The sequence below is a fragment of the Ixodes scapularis genome, unplaced genomic scaffold, assembly GCF_016920785.2.
Source record: "Ixodes scapularis isolate PalLabHiFi unplaced genomic scaffold, ASM1692078v2 PGA_scaffold3__209_contigs__length_174095766, whole genome shotgun sequence".
Classification (NCBI taxonomy): Eukaryota; Metazoa; Arthropoda; class Arachnida; order Ixodida; family Ixodidae; genus Ixodes; species Ixodes scapularis.
The window spans coordinates 145,476,153-145,481,674 of record NW_024609868.1 but is presented as its reverse complement, the minus strand read 5'-3'; positions in this window follow the sequence as shown (position 1 = coordinate 145,481,674).

Below are 5,522 nucleotides of genomic sequence, written 5' to 3'. Positions count from 1 at the left end.
TTTTGTTGACATGGCTGCTGAGTTGAACGACGCAGCGTCTCGACTTCCGGTAAGATCTGGCAACAGCGCGCGCTAAACATGTCGCCGGTATTGTTTTGGTTTGACGGTACATGAAAAGCTGCGGGGTTTGCGAGCACATAGCAAAAACATGACCGGAGAAGTGCCCTGTGATGTTCCCGGTAGATGGAAAGTATGATTCGTAATCGTCGTGTCTGCTTTGAAAGCGAATGGAGTCAATGGGTCAACGAGTGTGCAATCACAAGCCAACGTTCACGACAGCGCTGCGTTGACTTCGGCGATCTCGTTCTGTTTGGTGCAACACTGCGATGCGACAAAGAACTGAAACGTTCGTGGTGTGTGTGGTGCATTGCTTGGAAGTAGACACCCAACACAGAGCGCAAATTGGCTGTTGTGGGGTTGAGGTTAAACGGGTTTAGTCCCGTCGTCGTCAGCTGGTCCAGTCAAACTGGTCCGGGAGGACGCAGCGAGCATTTTTAAAAGTAAATCTTCTTTCGTTCCGTTTCAAAATGTGGAAGATTCCCGACGCATACCGTTAATAAAAAGCTGCGGGCGTTTTCAAAAAAATTACGTCGTTTTAATTGAAGAATAAACTCCGAATTGTTGTCCTAAATCTGCCGTTTTTCTGCTTCGTGTTGGACTGCGTTTGCACAGCGACGTGTTGCGCTCATCGTGCGGTGCGAATAAATTTGGGCAAGATTTCCTACCTGCCCACAGATGCATGAACTGAGACCATTTTTTACGTAGTGAACATAGTGTTTTTTTTTTTTTTATTTTGGGAAGAGGCGTTGTGCATTTATTACGGTGCAATCACTTGAAAGTTCAGAAATTGGGGAGGGCGAGCGAGCTTTCCGAGCTTTGTCTCTTTGCTCTCTGGCACTGCCCCTAGTATACCTACTAGCAGGTACAAACTGCTCTAAAGCAGGTAAAAGACCAGGAAGTCGGCACGGTGCGGACTCCGTGTTTCGCGCTTTTCGCAAGGTGACTGGGGAAGTACTTTTGCAATGTATGCGGAATATGCAACCGATATTGTTATGCCCGTCGTTTGCGTCTTTCCAGCAAAACGAATACGATAATTTACAAAGCCGCGATCACAAGCCAAAATTTACGATAACAGTACATATTCATTCAAACAATTTAAGTAAGATGGTTCGAAAGCCGAGAAAAAAAATCTGTCGGCTAACGCAGAATTCGAACCCCCGAGGGCTTCTGCGGACAGCTATTACGTAATCACCTGGCTGTGCCAGGTTCTTTACGTAACATCTTTGTCTGGTCGCGGACGTTCGATGCACCCGGGGCACCCGGTGCGAATCTCGACGGCCTCCGGAGTGATATGACAAGAACGTAACTGGACACGTTTGGCGCTACACGAACGCTCGATTGCCTCCAGCCAAATAGTATTCCTTTCGGGGCGACATGGCTGCTGGAAGGCCCGCTGTCGGGATCACTCATCTGACATCTCCGAAAAGTCAGCATTTGCACGCGCAAGCGCACGAAAAAAAAAAAAAAAACAAAAAAAAAAAATAACACGCTAAGCAAGCAAAGAGGAAAACGAAAGAACCGCGCTATGAAAGCCGAAATCCCGCGTCGCTTCCTCACACTAACACCTGCGACAGCTGCTAAACACACACTACTTCACTTCAAGAAGACTCACTCAAGCACCTAGGTCAGCACGAAACACTGATCACTTCGGCGAAACAATTAGTCGAGGTAGGCGAGACAGGCGGTAGCGGAGACTTCGGCGGACATGAAAGAATGGTGAAGCTTTTGTTTGTTATGGTACGAATCCAAACGGAAGTGCCCGTGTTGTAAACCTTTTGTAAATAATAATAAATCTCGTCACATGGGTTATTTTTTAAACGTAAAAAATATGCTGCTCAAAAGGAAATTGCACCATATAACAAAGGTTTAACAACCATGATCTAAGCTGTCAATCAAACTGTTAGCCAATGAGAAGTATTCGCAACTCCAGCGCGCCGCTCGCCCTCTCGCGGACGAACGGAGAACCAGAGGAGCGGGGACGGTAGCGGCGGCGGCGTCGTGGAAACGATGGCAGGGACTGTCGGCCTTGATGTGTGAAGCCGTTTTAGCAAAAAAAGTGAGCGAGTTAAAAAAGGAATTCTTGTGCTTCGCCTTCCAACAGGCTTGCACGAAGGACCGGGATGTCTAATTTCATTAGGCACTTTACGTGTATCGCATACGCTGCGGATTTCTGCTCTTGTGCATGGCCGCCAGCTCAATCTCTGCTCAACGTGACGGCGACAAAAGCTCCTGCTAATAATGTAGAGCTCTATAGTACGGTCTACGGAAAGTATTCATTGCCATAAGTAGAAAAAGCTCGTCTCGCAACGGTATGTCGAGCAATACAAATCGTTACAAGGAACCACGACCATTTATTCCAAACACTTTAAATATACAGAATACCCGTACTGGCTTTCAAGTGATTACAAATCAAACAAAGAAATGCTCGAAGGATTTTAAGCGCATCTGTATGAGCCAGCCATTCGTGACGAGAGCTTAGAACGCGAGTTTTGGCCAGAGGGACCGCAATGTTGCAAATAACACGGTACAAAAAATGTACGGTATATTAAAATATTTATTCTTAATAGAGCAATAAATAAAACCCCTAAACACACCGATTATGCTAATAGGCAGTTTTCGGAAAGCGTACGACACCCTTAAACTTCAGCTGGACGTAAGTACAGCGCGCTGACATTCGACCGGCGCTACCAACGTTCACGAGCGGCTTGATAGCCGAATGTACAACTTATTAAAATAGCTTAAGTAAATGTAAATGGCTGTAAAAAAAAAAAGAAAAAGGTAATCGGTTTTTTTTTTTGGCTTTACTTCAAAACCTCGGTGTTTTTTTTTTTTTTTTCTGTACCTTTTGATGCGTAGTTTAGCTGTTTAATATCTTATATTGCGCCGTCATCAAGCCTCCCGTAAAAGTTGGGGCCCTCAGTTTGAGGTCAGTGGGCTGCACGGCGAACTGAAGTTTTGAGTGTCGTATATGTGACAAGAAGTGTAAGGACTACAACATTTTTGTTTTTTTAAAGTGATGAGCACGGCAACGATCCTGGCGCGCACTGAAAATTGTGCTTCAAAGGCGCAGTGCGAGTTTGCGGTTGTAAGGCTGCCGCACGGTAGCCTGCGGTAACAAACCTTCTATCAATAACCATAGAGCAGTTTGACTACGTGTTGCAATACACTAAAACCGAGACGGCGAGCAGAGAGTTGTGAGGCTGTGACGCGAAGACACCAATATTGTGAACGCTGCTCTTCCGAAGCTGGGCGGTCACCGTTCGCGGCTCTCTTTTTAAAGCATAATAGCCAGGCAAAGCGCAAACATATCATTACCCTCAAAAATATTCTGCCACAAACAGTAACGCAAAAATATTCCAAAAGCCGGGAATCATATTTATTTTATCATACTTATTTTAATTATGACGTCTCCCGGCTTTTGGAGTATTTTTGCATTTATCCGTAACATTTACGGTTCTGTGGCCCTCAGCAATGTGAGGGAATACCTGAACTTGTCAACGACTATCGTACGACTGGAGTGCCAACAGGACTTCAACCGTCAATGCATTCAACGTGGCCTCATTCCTCAAGGGCTGCGCTGCAAGCCGCTCGTGGATACCCCCTACGGACGCAAGCTCGCTCGAGATTTCAGCCTGAACTGTGTCAAGGCCCGTGTTCAGGATAACAAGCAACGGATCAACCACGCCAAAAAACGACAGGCGACGGCCGAACGGAACCTTCGACACGTGCTGCAGTATGATGACCTCCGCAGTATTTTCGTCGCACGAAAACAGGCCGAGGACATGGAAAAGAACAAACAGTCAGAAGTGCACAACAAGAAGCTCGCACGGTTAATGCCCCCGGAACCAACTTCCCAGAACGAGAAAAGGACTGTGTTCAACTACTCTTCCAAGGAATTGACGGACCACCACGTGAGTCTTCTTTCAAAAGATCTCAACTTTGCAATGGCACCTCGATACGTCCCCAAGCGTGACTTCATTGTCGAAATCGAGGAGAAACTCCGCCACATATCTAGTGAGACTGGCGTCAACCTTGCCCGAAGTCGAGTGTTGTCCATTTTGAACAATGCCAAGCCGCCGCAGCCAAACCTGGACCAGCATGAACGCAAGGCGTTGCAGGAGTTGAGAGCTGATGAGTCGATCGTCATTGTACGTGCTGATAAGGGTGGGGGAACGGTGATTCTCAACAAGACCGACTACGACGAGAAAATGTATAACGTTCTTAGTAATCCCGCACACTTTGTCAAACTAGCTCGCGACCCAACTGGGAAAACCGGACGTTCGTTAGTTGATCATCTCCGGGAACTTCGAAAGAAGGGTAGGATAAATGATTCTCTGTACCGCCGCCTTTTTTCCTCCGACGGATGCACACCTAAAATGTACGGCCTACCTAAAGTGCACAAACAAGAATGTCCCCTCCGCCCGATTGTATCCTTTATCGGTAGCCCCACGTACGACCTGTCAAAATATTTGGTAGAGCTACTGGCGCCGGTGACAGGGAAAAATGGTCTTTGTGTGCAGAATTCCCAAGAATTCGTTCAGTTAGTCCGCGCCCAGACCCTCCTTCCGAATGGAGGCATATTTTCTTTTGATGTAGTTTCCCTTTTCACTAATGTTCCTAACGATGTTGCCATTGATGTCGCACGCGAGCGTCTACTTGATGATCGAAGCCTAAGAGCACGCACGTCACTTCACGTTGATGATATAATTTTACTTTTGCGTTTTTGTTTAAGCCAATGTTTTTTCGCCTTCCGTGGGGGACGTATCATCAGGTGAACGGGTGTCCGATGGGGAGCCCGGTATCCGTCAGTGTTGCCAATCTCGTTATGGAGCATATTGAGGAGAAAGTGCTGAAAAAAGTTCTGTTCCCGGTCAAATTTTACCGCCGATATGTGGATGACACTTTCGTCATTTTAGATAAAAGTCATGCTAATGATTTCCACCGGGAGCTAGACAGTGTTCACCCCGCGATACAGTTTTCTTGCGAGGCAGAACAGCAGGAAAAATTGCCATTCCTAGACGTATCTGTAATAAGGACAGGCGAGCCGAACCACAGGATTGAAACGGGGGTGTACCGCAAACCATGTGAAACAGATAATTTTTTGGATTTTTTGTCCCATCACCCAGTGCAACACAAGAAATCAGTAGTGCGATCGTTTGTACAGAGATCAAATACCGTGTCATCTAATGAGCTCCATGGCGCAAATGAGATGACTCATTTACAGGAAGCTTTGGTGAAACGTCACTACCCGAGGCGTTTTGTTGACGAGGTCAAAAACAAAATGAAACAAAATGTGGAACCGTGCGAAAGGGAAAGAGATAAGAATGCAGTGTGCATCCCCTATGTCAAAGGAGTCTCCGAACCTCTTAGTCGCGCTTTGAGGCCCCTTGGCATCCGAACTGTTTTCAAGCCATACAGAACTATTGGAAATTCCGTTTCCAAACCAAAGGACCCAACCCCGG